The 17,777-nt window shown below is 39.9% G+C and overlaps 1 protein-coding gene across 7 annotated transcripts in view; it reads right to left on the bottom strand.

Moving 5' to 3' along the window:
• The window catches only part of LOC124553626 (zinc finger protein 708-like), a 76,876-nt gene extending 66,550 nt beyond the window's left edge, over window positions 1–10,326 (bottom strand). For 3 of the 7 annotated variants that reach the window (XM_047127482.1, XM_047127481.1, XM_047127483.1), the window contains exons 1-2: window positions 10,205–10,326; window positions 8,346–8,405 (exon numbers count right to left, since the gene is read on the bottom strand). The gene's annotated coding sequence lies outside the window, so the exon portion shown is untranslated. The other 4 variants (XM_047127484.1, XM_047127486.1, XM_047127485.1 and 1 more) reach the window with 2 other exon arrangements.
• Between the last annotated feature and the right edge of the window lie 7,451 nt (window positions 10,327–17,777).

Raw genomic sequence — 17,777 nt, 5'->3', positions numbered from 1 at the left:
ACGATACAACTACTACTGGCTGCACAAGCTGCGTCAACAGCACAACAGACCAACCGTCCACACCAACAACTGCCACAGACCACTATACAAATGTTCCAGCAAATTTAAGGACACAGAAATGGAATGGATGGCTCGAATACCTCACTCAGTTCCAAGCACATTGTCAAGTACATCGTGCAGTGTCCCCAGTGTTCAGGTTAGTACAACAACTATCCCCAACCACGCCTCCCGACAAACTCAGCTATGACAAAGTATCGCTTCATTAACTCAACCCTATGACCAGCAAGTCCAAGTAGCTGCAGCTAGATATCAGTTCTTTCGCTTGCAGAAAAAGCCAGAACAGACGTACCACCAGTGGTAAACAGAATTAATCGGCTTGACCAGGAAGTGTAAATTTAAGTGTAGTTATGGCAACTTTTACAGTGATTTAATGATCCATGATGCAATAATATTAATGTCTAAGATAGTAGTATATGGGAACAGATCTTAAAGTACTCTGATCCATCACTTCCCCAAATATTGCATATCTTACAGCAATATGATTTGGGTGCTATAGCGGCCCCGATTTGCTGGGTTGAGTCGCCACTTGTTCGTGACTGCCCCAGCAGCCACAACAACGAGCACGTACACAGCCACGTAGACATGTAAACAAGCATATGAATTTAGTGAAGCCTTGCCCAAGATGTTTTGATCACCATAAAACACAGAACTGCCCATCACATAACACAATGTGTTACATGCATAAAAAAGAAGGCCATGTCCAAAAAGTTTGTTTGCAGTGGCACAAAAATGCCAATTTTGCCCACTGTCAGAGAAAACAGGCTCATGCACATGCAGTGAATGCTGTGTTTTTAATACAGGGTGTATACGTGGACATGGAAAAAAATTCCGGGATTTTTCCCGGATAAGAATACACCTTCTCCCAGGTGAAAATACACTTTTTCCATGTTAAGTGACAGTATACACTTCCTCGGCACTGAAAAGCTCATCCATCCTTTGAATATTTATGGTTTTATGTACCGGCGTAGAATTTCCTGGCACTTTAGAAAATGAAACTAAGGGGGGAAGAACACGTTTTGAAAGACCTTTGATGTGCAGCAACATGTACGCTGCATATTTTCGTATTACGAAGATATAAATTTGAATTCCACCAAACACCGCATGTCACATTCCGTAGCATTGAAATCGAGATTGTGATGTGCGTTTGTAAGCCAGTCATAGCTCATGTCACGTGATCTCGCCAGCCGATGACAGCGGATGTTCAGAGCATAGGACACGTGATGTAGTCAGCTAACAGCAACATCACTGTTAAGTAGCACGAACACACAAATAAGAAAAGTTAATGGTTTAAATTAATATACATATCATTCACATATAATATTGGTCTCTAAGATTAATAAGCTGGAAGACAAGCTAAGCTTCCACATATAATGTTGATCTTTTTTGGGGGTGTTACACTTTAAGATACATCACACAAACGTGCCAGTAAAATTTTTAATAAAGACGTAAATTTCTGATCTTCTGTGCTCGAAATTCTTCTAAATGGTCGTCCTCAAAGAGTTGATTTTTAAATGAGAGTCAAACGCTTTGGGATTTAAGAAATTCATCATACATCTCGCACATAGTTCATCTTGCATAAAAGGAAATCTGCTTTGAATGTAATGCTTTTCAAACCACCGTTCGCAATATTTTCCTGTGACCTGTTAGAAATAGGTTCATTTCAGCAGTTGCAAGAGAGCGCTAGATAACAGGTGTCTCAGCGCTTGCACAGCTACGATGATGCAGGAAGCCCATATGTTCGTATGCATAAAACATTAACAGACCTTACATTATGTCATATAGGAAACAAGACAAAAGAGGATACCTCAAGAGCGTCGGAATTCCGTAAACCATACTAAAACGCGTAATTCGGCTTAAATTGCACATTCATATGTAAATTTTCTTGGAGTACCAGTGCTGTATTATCTCATGTTTGGTTCTTTATTATGGCATAATGCCATACGTGCACATGAAATGCAGCGAACATTTGAAACTAGCCAATAGGGTAAAATTAAACACTTTGTTTCAAATAAATTGACTGCCTCATCAGAAAAGATTAATAAAAGCCTAATCTCTTCAGCAAACCGGCAAAAATAACTTCATTGTTCTGTAAGGCGATTAATGCTCAACTGTTAGAAAGGTGGAAATAAAATCTGAAACTAATAACATTAGGTAATTATGCTAACGTATTTTAAGTCATTTGATAGCTCCCAGCAACAAATATCCGTTTTGTTATCATTTAACATAAGAGCAATAGACGAAGAGGAAACACAAAAACCGCTGAAAGTAAACACAGGTCACGTGGAGACGACCCACTTCCCCACCACAACTCAGACTGTTCTGTGGATCAGCTTCAGATTTACTATATTTCCGAACCGGGGCAATATTAAGTAGTTGCGCCCAGCCACACTTCTGTAACCAGAAGCGGGAGAAGGTATTACTCATACACGACTCAACTGCGCATGCACTAGAGCCCGCCCACAACTGCTCAAACAAATCTAATTTAAACAGTTGTCACGTCACGCTCACCAGAGGCAATCTATTGTTATAAAGCATTACATAGTCTTCCTAAAGCCTTTGACACACTTTACTGTTGGCAGACGCTTGTATGAGCACTGTTTTGTTGTTGTATATGGCGCATTTCCTTTGCGACACAGGTTTTATTTTCATTTTCTGTTTTCTCGTTCATGTTTTGTTGATTATTCTACACTAGCAGGATACAGCAGTATCCTTTGTTAGAGTATTGGTTCTTACCAGTCAAAATCACAAAAATTTAACTGAAAACTAAAACAACGAAAAGTTCCTGGAATTCTAAACAGTTCCCGGGTTTTTCCCGGTTTTCTCCCGAACGAAAAATTTCCCGGGTTTTTCCCGTATCTCCTGGTTGTCCCGGGTCATATACACTCTGTAATATCTATGACAGATTCTGATAAAAGTAAGATTAAGGTTATGCCTCCTCCTCCTCACCCTAGTGCTGTGCAACAACATTCTAACAAACTATTTGTCTCATTAAGAATTGCTGGCCATCGTGTGAACTTGCAGCCAGACACAGGTGCCACAGTAACTTTGCTTACTCATGCCATGTATGAACAGTTAGGCTCATGTAGCCTTTCTAAATCTAGCAAGCACCGCACTGCTTACAATGGACAGGCAATTCCAGTGCTTGGACAGTGTAGTTTGCATGCCACTTACAAATCTCGCACTAGGACAGTGAACTTTACGGTATTGAAATCAAGAGCCAGTGAGAATATGTTCGGTTTAGATAGATTTATTTGGACTTAGCATCAAAGACAATGTACTTTCAGTGACTGCTTTTACTCCAAAAGAACTATTTTCAGAAGGAATCGAAAGAGCTAATAACTTTGTAGTGTGTGTTACATTGATGACAATGCACAGCCTAAGCTTTTCCAGTCCAATCCCGTTTCAATTGCTTTAAGAGGCAAAGTAGCCAGTGAATTGAAAGAATTGCAAGATAATGGTGTAATTGCTCCCATTCAAGCAAGTCAGTGGGCAAGTCCTCTCATTTCGTTGCCTAAGCCTTCTGGTCGCATACGCATTTGTGTTGGACTGCAGGTCTACAGTCAACCCACAGACAGTAGCTGACATTTATCTGTTACCTCGCCCTGAGGAACTAATGGACAAGCTTGGTGCAGGATATTACTATTCTAAGAGAGATTTGTGTGATGCCTACTCGCATATTCAATTGGATGATAGATTACATAAAGTGTTTGTTCTAAATACACACTTAGGACTGTTCAAGTATTTGCATTTGCCCTTCGGCAGTGCTTCCGCACCCACCATTTTTCAACGTTATTTGAAACAGCTGACTGCAAAAGTGCCATTTTATTCGAAAAATGGTTCAAATGGCTCGGAGCACTATGGGACTTAACTTCTGAGGTCATCAGTCACCTAGAACTTAGAACTACTTAAACCTCACTAACCTAAGGACATCACACACATCCATTCCCGAGGCAGGATTCGAACCTGCGACCGTAGCGGTCGCGCAGCTCCGGACTGCAGCCCCTAGAACCGCTCGGCCACTCCAGCCAGCCATTTTGTTCAACTACCTAGACAATATTGTCATCTCAGGTTGTAAACTTTGACGTGTGCCCTGGCAGCAGCTTTCCAGAGGACGTTCCTGTTGCCTTGCAAGCCACATGGTGGCGTACGGAAGGGAGTGTGGCATCCTCCACAATCACAGCTCCCAGCTCATTCCTAAGTCCAAAGTCCTGCCTCCCCCTCCCCCCCATTGTCATTCGCATCCTCTTGGTGTGGCATTTCGAAGCAGAGGAAAGTGCTGGTGTAAGCTGTCGTCAACACAGCAGCCGGCAAAGATGAAGCAAAGATGGATAGTAGGCACACGATCAAGCACGCCTATCATGAGAGGGGCCAGAGACACACCCAAAAACAACACGCCGCCAACACCCTCTTGACAGCATGTATTTAGGTTGTGGCTGTTGACTGGAGGACCTCAGTGGCTCACTAACTCACTCATTCTAGATAGGCATCTTTCAGCTATTTTTAGTTCACATCACAGGCTACGACAGTGTACAGTGACCAAATTGGTGATATAGTGGGACTAGCAATGAGGCTAAAGCTTGTAATAACAAGATTACCGATACTGTCTGCAAGAGGACTATTACTGTTGAGCTTGTACCACAACACATGGACTCTGTTCAAGGTAAGTAAATGATCATGTCAATAAAGAACGGTATTACTCCATGTGTGCACTTGTGTTGTAGAAGAGGACTCTAGCCACCTGTAACAACATCCTCTCCCTTGCTTCCTATGGTACAAAGGACTTGGAAGAACAGATGAATGGATTGGATAGTGTCTTGATAAACAAGATATAAGATGAAGATCAAGAAAAGTAAAACAATAGTAATAAAAAAAGGTGACGCTCAGAGAATTAGACTAGGAAATGAAACACTAATTCTATTAGATGAGTTTTGTTTGAAGTGAGGAACACAGAAAATACTAAAATGTAGACTTTCACAGGCGGAAATGTCATGTCCATGCTGTTATGTCGTGGTCGGTTGTTGAATTCTGTGACAATTCCCAACGTTTTGTGCCCGTCTGCGAGAGACATCTTCAAGAGAGTCTGTCTCCCGCAGACAGGGACGAAACGTTGAGAATTGACACAGAATTCAACAACCGACCACGACATAACAGCATGGACATGACATTTCCGCCCGTGAAAGTCTACATTTTAGTATCAGCCGCCTCTACGGGGAGGAGATGTCAAGAGAAGTGCGACGCCTGGAAGGACTCCAGAAGAAGAGAGTGCAGCTTTAATGTTCTCTCATGTTCCTGTCTCGTTGCAGAGCCGTCGGCGTTATATCGAAGTTTCTAAAAATAAAGCGACTGTTCTATTCGGGAAAGGCACAACGCATTTTCAAACGGACTGAGGAGGCCTTACTACGAGAGCGCATTCAGCAGACCCAACGGGACTTGGCAAGCACAAACTGTAAGTTAATGTCTCTCCATATTACGATCAGTAATAAACTGTGCAGCGGTGACTGGGATAAAATTGATAGACTACTGCATGATACCATGGGGAGGCGTATGTTGACAACGTCTAGTAGAAAGAAGAAGTAGTTTGATAATTTGCTACCTAATCAGACTGTTCGGCATTTAGACGTTTCCCGGACCATTTTGCTGTTAGTCCGCGTTTTGCGCCCACGGAAGAAATTATAGCCAGTCTAGAAGCAGGAATTCACAGTGTGGATTGTGTAACAGCTGAAGAAATCCATATAGAAACAATGAGAATACTACCCAATGTAAAACCGCCGAAGAGTAATATAACTGTGGGCGAGAGAAGAGCTTTAAAACTGCTGAATGACGACGATAGTATTTTGATTCTCCCAGCTGACAAGGGAAGCGCAACAGTGGTTATGGATGTGGCCGACTGTCAGAGTAAAATTACTGATCTACTGGATCCGTAAGCATAAAGGAAGCTGAATAAGGACCCCACTAACAACGTTCTTAGAACTGTGTCGCAGTTAATAAAAAAGTCCTCCATTGAAGAGAGTGTACAGAAAGGTCTCTGCAATTCGGTTGCGCTACCACCGAGGCTTTATGGATTGCCCAAAATTGATAAAGAAAATGTACCGTTGAGATCGATACTAAGTACCACTGGTTTGCCCACCTACTCGTTAGCCAAGTTTTTGACTACGCTGTTAAAACCACCTGTGGGCCGTTCGGGCTCTTATATAAAGAATTCGACACATTTCATCAGCAGATTGAATGGCATAGTGGTCCAGCTGGAGGACATATTGGTCAGCTTCGATGTGGTATCGCTGTTTACCATGGTTCCAATTAATGATGTATTGGAACAGCTGGGTCGAATTTTTCCTGTCAATATTTCAGAACTGTTTAAGTGTTCTTTCACAACCACATACTTCAAGTGGAATGAACAGTTTTATGAGCAAATGGATGGCGTGGCTATGGGAAGCCCCCTAAGACCCATAATTGCAAACTTCTTTATGGAGAAATCTGAAGAACAGGCCACGTTTGTGCTGTGGAGACATGGCAGGGAGGAACTAAGCCGGTTCCACGAACATCTGAATGGTATAAACTCGAGAATTCAGTTTACAATGGAGGAGGAGGTATACGGCAAATTACATTTCCTCGATGTGCTTGTTTTTAGAAATGAAAGTGGTAGTTTGGGCCACTCAGTATACCACAAACCCACGCACACGGACCATTATTTGCACCGGGATTCGAACCACCACCCACAACAGAAGCGGGGTGTTATCAAGACGTTAGCGGACAGAGATAGAAATATTTGTGAACCTGAGTTGCTCAATGTTGAGATGGAACATCTCCACAATGCACTAATGAAGAAAGGATATTCGTCTGACGAAATAAAACGTGTGTTGAGGCAGCCACGCAGAAATCATAGTGACATACAGGCTACTGCAAAGTCTAAGGTTTTCCTGCCGTTTGTTAAAAACGTAACGGAAAGAATAGGGCGGACATTGACAAAGCGGAATATTACCATAATTTACAAGCCCACCAGGAAGATACAGGAATACCTTAAGCCTGCCAAGTACACTCACAAACCATTGGAAAAAGCTGAAGTGTATAGGATCCCATGCAGCTGTGGAGATGTTTATGTGGGTACCACTAAAAGAACTGTTTGGAAGAGGACAAGGGCAATTGTAGAAGAGGAGAAACGGAACAATCAGCTGTTGTGGAGCATGCTTTCCAGCCAGGGAACCACCATATTCGTTTCGAGGAGACGCAAGTACTAGCGGCCACAAATGGATATTACGAAAGGCTCTACAGGGAGGCAATCGAAATTGCTAAACATCCTAATAATTTCAATTGAAAGGAGGAGGGCGTGAAATTAAACAGTATATGGATGCCGGCGTTAAAAAAGGTGTACCACCCGTCCACTACTGGGTGATGGCAACGGCGATCGACGGTGAGGGACAGCGGCCAATTGCACTGATGTTTTCAAAACACGTGACATCACACCGCGGCGCGGGAGCGCGCGGACACGGAATTTAGCGGCAGTCAGTAGCAAGCCAGTGGGTGTGTAGGACCTTCCATCGAGCTACAGATCCCCTTGAAGATGTCTCCCGCAGACGGGGACGAAATGTAGGGAACTGTCACAGAATTCATCAACCGACCACGGCATAACAGCCCAGATAATTATAATGGACAGAACACAGAAAATGTAGGAAGGCAAAGCATGAAAAATATATATGTATGTATAGTGTCTTGAGCATGAAAAATATTTCTGAGAAAGGTGAGTTCGTTGACATATAATGTAAAGCGAAGTGTTAGGAAGTTTTTGCTGAAGGTATTTATCTTGAGTGTAGCCTTGTGTGGAAGCAAAATGTGGACAGTAGGCAATTCAGATAAGAAGAAAATAGAGAAGATTTTTAATGTGTTCTTGCACATAATGCTGAAGATCAGATAGGTGTGTCACATAACTAGTGGGGAGGTACTGAATCAAAGTGAGGGTAAAAATAAATTTATGACACAACCGGGCTACAAAGTGTAGAGGGAGACCAAGGCTTGCCTGCTGTATGGAGATTCAGGTGGATGTACACTGCAGTAGTTATGCAGAGATGAAGAGGCTTGCACAGGATAGATCAGTGTGGTGAACTGCAGCAAACCAGTCGTTGGACTGAAGACCAAAACAAGAGTACAATGCCTTAAAATACTGTATTTTGCATGCTTTCCCTCATTTCCCATTTGGTGTCATATTAATTATGCATCCCTTTAGATTCACCATGACTGTGCCATAACGTAACACTTCTTAATTTCTAGAATTACATAACTTTTAGAATTACCTTTTATTTCACACCATCAGAATATTCCATGTCTTTCACACTCGGTGAGTAAAGCTGGACCTGTAGCAACAGAAAACAATCTGTAATGAGGGCATGCTCTCCACATATCACATAAAAGTTTCACATATTAAAGTCAAATAATAATATTATAGAGTGGAGATGCTGAGTCGCAGATACGCACAACAAAAAGACTCTCACAATTAAAGCTTTCGGCCATTAACGTCTTCATCAACAATGGACACACAACACACACACACACACACACACACACACACACACACACACATTGTTATTTTCCATCCTAGATTTTGATTTAAGACAAATAATGGTACGCCTACTTCTTGAGAATAAATTACTAGTTGTAGGCAAGGTTTTTCTTCCTGAGAGAGAAATTCTGGGTGACAGAAGCTCATACAGATGTATTTTAACAATAGTGAACAAAACTGTACATGAATGATTAGCAGCAACATACACGAAAATTTCTTGCATTTCACCCTTCTGCCTACGCTTATATTTTCAATCAACTTTTCTAGTTTGATAATTTTTTTATTCACCATTAATTATTTTACACAAAGTAGGTTTTGTCATGTGTAAATAACAGCAGTGTAATCAAGTCAAAGGGTACAACTACACTGACCTCTTGAGGAGTTTTTTACAAACTTACTTGATATGTGTTTCTCAATTCAGTTTAGCATCAATGAAATCCTGAAGTTTGACACATTTATTACCCATATTCTTACAGAAACCAGACGGAAACTTGAGTTTTGTCTGTCACTATAGAACCATTTTAGAAACAGCTTCTCACAAAATACTGGAACAACCATTGTAACATTACACTACCCTAAGATAATGAAAAAGAGACACATTCACACAACAGGTGCAGCACACAAGATAAAGATGTAAAATAATACTCACTTCTGTTGTTAACGCAAACTAGAATTATAAGTGAAGATAGACACATGAAAGGAATGTATGATGATTCAAAAACTACTTGCCTTTTCCAGCTGCTCACTTTTTGAGATCTACGGCAGATATACAATACCATTCAAAAAATGAATGCCTTGAATATGCAATAGGACAGTTCTCGAACAGAGTTCATAAAAATAGTGACACATGAGATCTGTGATTGAAAGTTGAGGGATACTCATTGCTATCTTGTTTTTCGTGGTTGGGTTACACTGGACGTTAAGCCACACTTGGTCATATGCAGATTCCAGCAGCTAGATAGTTGATATCCCCCCCCCCACCCCCACCCCACCCCACACACACACACACACACACACACACACACACACACACACACACACACACACACCTGGCATTTTCGAAAATTGATGAGCGATATAGGTACGTAATATGCACGGAACTAGTTGCTGAGGATTCGAAAACTCACAAGATTAATGGAAATAGCGCGGGTATTTTGTTGTGACTTGCATAACCTCAAATAATTACATACGAAATTCACATGCTATTACAAACCATAACCAAATATGATGCAATTACGTTCAAGTGCACCCAGTAGTAAACTAATACAACAGTTTCCAGAATAAAACTTTCCCTCTGCAGCGGAGAGTGGGCTGATATGAAACTTCCTGGCAGCCACCGAGGCTCGAACTTGGGACCTTTGCCTTTTGAGAGTAAGTGTTTTACCAACTGAACTACCCAAGCACGACTCACGACCCGTCCTCACAGCCACAATACAATATTTACAAACAGCAACCACACCATCATCAGAAGATAATCGCAAGCTGCTTCCGTCGTTCGAATCACTGTAATAATGGTGAAAATGGGATGTTATGTTCCAAAATAAATTTTCAGCTTTCCTTCGTTCATGTTTACATCTCATCGTTGTCTGTTACCTGGATAACGTGATCTATGATTCTCCGTAAAAACAAACAAGCCAGCGATGCGTTTAATGTACACAATAACAGCACGGAGCAGACAGCAGAGCACTTTGCTCTAAGATTGTCGATATGGAAGAAGTAACAAACCAATGCCGCGGTTCTGTCAGAAGGAAAGACGAAACGTGTATGGCATAGTGAAATAATTCAATAATATTGTCAAACCGGCCGTAAATTGGCCGTCTGGGGGCGTCTATTGGTGTAGTGTCAATTGTAGCAATATTGATGAAAAGCATTGATAGTCCCCAAAATAGTCTCACTGTTGGCAATATATACCACAGTCTAGCGTATGTGGTCGTCTTTCGGATATTAGCACCTGGCAGAACTTCATGAACCAGCCACACGGCACTGCAGTGCCCTGTTTGTATTTTCATTCATTTTAAAGTTGCAGTTTTTTCGTTATTGTTTCTTTGGTATTTCATTGCTGTTGAAATTTTACCTCTTCAAAATGACCAAAGCCGTGGTAATGGAATCCACTGAATGCTACCAGAGAAATGAATCACTATGAAATCAGTTAGCAAAGGAAGATATGAACGGAAGCAAAACGCACCCCGCTTATGAAGAGCTGCTAAAAACATAGCCGATGCGAAGCTGGACGACATGAAGAAAAAAAATCGCTTCGTTGAGAACGTACTTCGGGAATGAGTGCGAAACAGTAAGATAGTAAGTGTTCCGTAACTGACTCAACGTATGTGTGTGTATCAAAATGCTGGATCTTCCAAGGCGCATCAACACGTAAAAAAAAGTGCTTTAAAATTTTGGGATTACAGAAGTGTCCGATTCCACCCGTCTGCTTTGAACATGACGTCACCAATATGGCGGAAACGACCATTCTCAACGTCTCCAATACGGCACCTATTACATAAACACAACACACTCGAAAATACATATAAAACCAACATAAAATCTCCCCACAAAACTATAATCAAAATAACGGGACCAGCACGGGACGTTGGGGGTTTTTGGGTGGGAGCAAACTAAATATAAACAGCTACACACACACACACACACACACACACACACACACACACACACACACACACACACACACACACGCACACGCACCACGATCCCAAGCCACACAAAACGACAGTATAAAAACTCCCAACTTCCGCTACACTCACAATATCGACAGGAATCGGTCACTTCCCTTCACCGACATCACTCAACCGGAATTGTCGATACCACAAAACAAAAACCAACTACTCCAAAAATTATAATCAAGCTGCCACTATCGATTCCACAAAACCAACACGGAAAACAACAAAAATTGGAATCAGACACTTCAAATGACTCTAAGTGCCGTGGGACTTAACATCTGAGGTCATCAGTCCCCTAGATTTAGAACTACTTAACCCTAACTAACCTAAGGACATCATACACATCCATGCCTGATGCAGAATTTGAACCTGCAACTGTAACAGACGCACGGTTCCGGACTGAAACGCCTAGAACTGCTCAGCCACAGCGGCCTGCTCGGACACTTCCCTTGACCTACTCAGGTCAACTGCAGCTCACGATACCAAAACACACAGCTATGACGACACATTGGAATCAGACACTTCCCTTGACAGCAGCTCGCGATACCAAAACAGCTACAACACATTGGAATCGCTCACTTCCCATGACCTATATAGCTCAAATACAGCTGAAGATGGCAAAAAAATTGAAATCGAGTACTTCCCCTAACAAATAAATTAACCACAAATGCCGATACCAAAACATCAACCACCAACACATGCAGTAAATAGCACCGACCCAACACATAAAAACCCCACTGAACATCATAACACACGAATAATAGACCCTAAAAAACGACTACTTAACACAAAAAGTTCCGGTGCCACACACTAGATCAGCCACCCCAATCACACACACACACACACACAAAAAAAAAAACCAAACAAACCCCCAACTAGCATATTCTGCTTGCATATGCCGCATTTCACTATCTCCACCACAAGCCCAAAAAGTTGCAGAATCTTAATGATGGACAACATGTCGTCCCCCATTTCAGGCCGCAGACGCGCACTATTAAACTTAGAAGTCATATCCATCCCTAACAAAAGAAGCCACAAACTGAATTAAAAGACTTACCGCATGACAAACAGCAAACCAATAACATCAAGCGACACTGCAAAAACATGAACTCAACGGAAAATTAATTCTTAACTCACTGAAACTAATTTCCGTTCTTCTATAACAGTCATGACCGATAAATGCACACTTAAAAGAGCGGACACCCAAATGAACCCAGTACACCAAATAACACACGGACCATACACACACACCAACTGCAACAAGACATCTAGAAACACAACACACTCAGAAACTAAACTCCATGCCCTCATGACGTCACACACCACACCGACGGGTGGGATCAGACGCCTCCATTGACTCAAAATTTTTTATTTTGAATTGTTACTTCACAATATTTGAGTAAGACATAGGTTGCTTAATTATTTTATAATAAAACATTATCTTGCCAGTGAACGTCCTCCATTTTAGCCAAATATCTACTAAATTTTTCAGTAATACCCACTGCTGCAATACTCATATCGAGAAACCGCCCCCTCTGCAATTGCAAAAAATCTGTGACCCCTTGATACATACCTTTTATGAAATTGCCATTTTAGTGTCTACCAATCCATGCAGATAGCTTGCCGGAATTAGCTGGATAATTTAGTTCTGCGGAAGACAACAGGACATTCTAATGATATTTCAGGCTCTCAGTTAATGTCTGTGTGGTATATCTACCACAAATATTTGGATACCATTACATGGTATAGCAACATTTATTAATGAATTTTATTTCTTTCTTTCTACAGGGATGCAACTCAGTGAACTTTCAGACCAACAATAAATGAGGAGCGCATTTCCCGTGTCAAAAATATGGAGACACGGAGTGATAGTAGTGCCCCAGGTGATGTGGAGACGAACTAAAGAAACAGTAAACTTCTGGGTTGTGCCTGGTGTAGATTATATAGTATTTTTTTGTGCTTTTAATTTTACTAATGCAGATCTTCCAAACTTTCGAAGCTATGTTTTTGGCTAACATAAGAATAAAACCATTTAAACGTAGCTAATGTACTCTGCGAGACAGCAGTGATTTTAACTCAACTTTACCACAGTACTAAAGTGAGTGGAAGTATATTTCATCATCAGTAGTAGCAGGCTAATTCGAATAATTCATTAAAGTACAAAAAGGAAATCTTGATTTGTTTACTTTATTTTAATATTTTGCTTGCCTTAATGCAACTTCAGTTGACTGGAAGTAAAACACCAATCTCCGTACATTGTACAGATAATACAGTGTTGCATTTTCCTTGAGACATGTAGGTGAATTTATAAACAATTAAGTTTCTGTACTCGACACATTGTCTCTCCCACATGCTTATTTTTAACAGTTTGTGAAACTATCCTGTTGGACATTTGTCACCACGTGTAAAAAATGCCCTCTGCCCTAGCTTTACAACAGTAACTGGTATAAAGAGCTGATTTTTACATGTGACAAACTGGTGCTGCACGATTTTTCCATGTGCTCATCACAGTAGTAATAAGGAAAAAAATCATAATATACTTACAGCAGTATTACCCTTCAAAATAATTTTCATTTCGATGATTAGAAATACTACATTACTGCACGAAAAGGTACTGCTTAGCTACTATGTCTTCAGTAGAAGTGGCTAAAGCATGCAGGCTTACTTGTTATCTAATATTTGTCACAACTGTAGGTCTCTTTCAGGAAACTTGTATCATTAACAACAGACTTACTGTAAAATGTTTCTACATCTTAAATTATGTGTAAATGTTTCAACATGAAAGCAGGCACAATATCAAGGTTGACAGAAAAGTGTCACAGATAGGAAATGGAGATAAAGGCAATTAACCGAAAACAAAAATTAAATACGACATTTTTATTTTTGAAGCATGCAATAAGATTTATCCCTGAACTGTCAAACAGCTTTAAGCTTTTTATTCAATTTCTCCTTAACCACATTTATTTTATAACAAATGGTGTTTTACCAATCTCTGGCATACTTGTAATCCAACATTTTCTTAATATATACTATTCAGGTAAGTGGGCTTTACAAAATGTTGCCTCTTCTGAGAATGTAAAGAGTGAATATAATTTATCTTCCAATTTTTCCAGTTTCCCATATTTATCTAAAAATACTTACAACTGACTGTCAACATTTGTTAAAAGGTCATTAGGCTGTTACCTGAATACAGTAATTGTGTTTAATATATCAAATTCCCTAAAACTTGTAAATATATGATCTTCTATGCATGTAGGTGAAATCAGAGTTTTTTTCAATCATCACAGTTGGTTTCAGGTGTTCCACCCATGTTTTGGAGAATATAACCGGCTATGTATGCCAAGTCTGTCATTCCTTACATCAGCCTCTTAAACACTACTGTCATAACCACAAGCTGCATTGTCAGTACAGACACTGCATAAAACACTTTCATCTGTTATTAGGGCTGCTTCAAACTGAAATCCTGTGTGCAACAACATAATGTTGTTCAGAAAAGTCTCACAGGCCTGAACACATCTGAGTCAAAACTGTGAATGTGAGGACATCACAACTTAATAAATCCAGGCAGTGATAGACAGGTGAGGCCTGATGACAAGTTGCAGTGTGAGTGGAAGGAAGAGGTTGTAATCTCTCACCTCCTTTCTTCTTCCACCCATTGTCCACAGTAAACAACCTCCAGTCCAAGTAATCAATAAGCAAAGTCTTTTATGAAGATTTGAGAGGAGCAAAGATTACAATAAACTTTCAAGTTTACTTAGCTTGCCATGCTGAGGTGGCTCCAGTTCTTCTTGTCTATGGATTTGATTCTTGAAGCTGAAAATCTAACATCAAGTCCTCACGGTTGGTTTGAACTGAATAAATCTGAAGACTGTTGCAGAATTTTGTACATAAATATATTTTCCACTGATTTTCTCACATTTTAGTATATCATACAGTATTTTGATTTTTCACATTAACAAAGCCAAAATTACATAGGGTTTATAATTTATATAAAAAAAAACAGCTACCAGCCACATGTTTGGTTTAAAAAGGCTTATTATCTTCTGAAGATAAATACCCTTTTTAAACCATACATGTGGCTGGTAGCTGTTTTTTTATAGAAATTATAAACCTTAAGTACAACAGCCACATTTCTCAACATGTCGACTTTCGACAAAATAGCGTCAAAATTACATAGTTCACAACTATTATACAAAAATACATCCGATCACATCAGAAGCAAGCTTATGACTTCTGACTCCCACACACTATGGAAATAACAATATTCCAAAGGGTTTACAATTTTTCTTGACAACTGAATTCCTGGTAGTTTTTGTTACCATTATTAATTTTGATTATTATTTCATAAATTACTCCAGAAATAAAAATAGTAAACAGTACAGGAGTGTGTAATTAATAACAAAATTTTTAGTGTGAAAATAGTTTGTAATTGCAAATCTTTCTAAAAAAAATTATTGTAACTGTACCTTCAGAACAAGTACTTACTACTACTTATAACATTGAAACTAAAATATTTTATAATGTAATCCCTTTTCATAAATTTTAGCTTTAAATGTAACGTACTGTGTATAAAATTATATATTAAAGTTTTCCGAAAAGCATCTTCATCTACATCTATGTGATTACTCTGCTATTCACAATAAAGTGCCTGGCAGAGGGTTCGATGAACCACCTTCTTGCTGTCTCTCTACCGTTCCACTCTTGAACAGCACACGGGAAAAATGAGCACCTAAATTTTTCTGTGCGAGCCCTGATTTCTCTTATTTTATCATGATGATCATTTCTCCCCATGTAGGTGGGTGGCAACAGAATGTTTTCGCAATTGGAGGAGATAATACTGACCTGTTCAAAATTCGAAAAATAATACTGTTGAAGAAAAGTGGAAATGGAAATGAGTGTGTCAGTAGCCAGGAGTTCCCAGTCGGGACGTTTGGCCACCAAGTGCAAGTCTTGTTGAAGGCGACGCCACATTGGGCGACTTGCACGTTGACGATGGGGATAAAATGATGACGACGACTGCACAACACTCGGTCCTTGATGGGAGAAAATCTCTCTCTCCAGCCGGGAATTGAACCCAGGCCTCCTGCATGGCATTCCAATGCGCTGACCATTCAGCTAATGGGGCAGACTATATAAAAGGAATGCTAGAGGATGTCTCATTACAATGTACAACAACACTGTAACTGGGAACAAATTGTGAGGCCAGCACATAAGGTGAAGGTTGGTGAATCCCATGACACGTGTCTTGTAGGAGAAAAAAAAAAAAAGTCTGATTCTGTGCAAAGAGCGTAGCGTAATGTAGCACAGGGTGGGATTGTGGGAATATGTGTTAGCAGGAAAGCTACTCTGCAAATTATTTTTTAATCCTTTCCACTCCAATTGGTTTGCCAGTCGTAGTCTCCCTATGTTTGATATTTTAGCTGGAAAATAGGTTAATGTATTACTGGAAATAAGATGGTATTTTAAAATGAAAAAGACCTGAATATGAGCTCTCTTGATGATTTTATTTTCTACCATATTTTACTTGGTATTATGTATGTGTTTTTGTTTATAATTACTTTCTGTATGATACTTTTTTGGAGTGTTCTCCAGGATAGAGTCCTGGCTTCCACATGCACATCTCACAATAAAAAAATGGTTTCATTCCTCCCATTTTTTTCATTTCTTCTGCTGCAGATAGTTGTGTGATTGACCCATATAATCTTAAGAATTCTTCTGTAACACAACATTTCAAAAGGTTCTATACTCTTTTTATCAAAACTGTTTATCATCCACATTTCACATCCATATGTGGCTACACTAAAGACAAATGCCTTCAGAAGAGATTTCCTGACACTTTAATATACATTATATTATATTATATCCAGTGTTAACACATTTCTGTTCAGAAATGCTTGTCTTGCCATTGTCAGTCTACATTTTATCTCCTCTCTATTGCAGAAATAATCAGTTATTTTGCTGCTCATACAGCTACTTTAAGTGTCTTATTTTCTAATCTGTTTCCCTTAGCATCACATGATTTAATTTGACTACATTGAATTATCCTTTTACTGGTTTTGTTGATGTACATTTTATATCCTCCTTTGAAGACATTGTCTATTCCATTCAACTGCTCTATCAAGTTCTTTGCTGTCTCTGACAGAATTACAGTGTCATCAGCAAACCTCAAAGTTTCATTTCTTCTCCCTGAACTTCAATTTCTATTCCAAATTTTTCCTCAGTTTCCTTCACTGCTTGTTCAATGTAAATATTGAACAATATCAGGGATAGGCGACAGCCCTGTCTCACTCCCATTTCAAGCACTGCCTCCCTTTCATGCCCTTTGTCTCTTATAATTGCTGTCTGGTTTTTTTGCAGAAGCTCTAAATAGCTCTTTGCTTCCTATATGTTACCCCTGCTGCCTTCAGAATTCTGAAGAGCATATCCAAGTCAACACTGTCAAAAGCTTTCTTGAGTGTTTATGGGAAAAGTTAAAGGCAATCGTAAAATGC

Source organism: Schistocerca americana, chromosome 11 (assembly GCF_021461395.2).
Source record: "Schistocerca americana isolate TAMUIC-IGC-003095 chromosome 11, iqSchAmer2.1, whole genome shotgun sequence".
In the NCBI taxonomy this organism is placed as follows: Eukaryota; Metazoa; Arthropoda; class Insecta; order Orthoptera; family Acrididae; genus Schistocerca; species Schistocerca americana.
The sequence above is the reverse complement of the archived record's forward strand: the minus strand, read 5'-3'. Positions and strand labels throughout refer to the sequence as shown.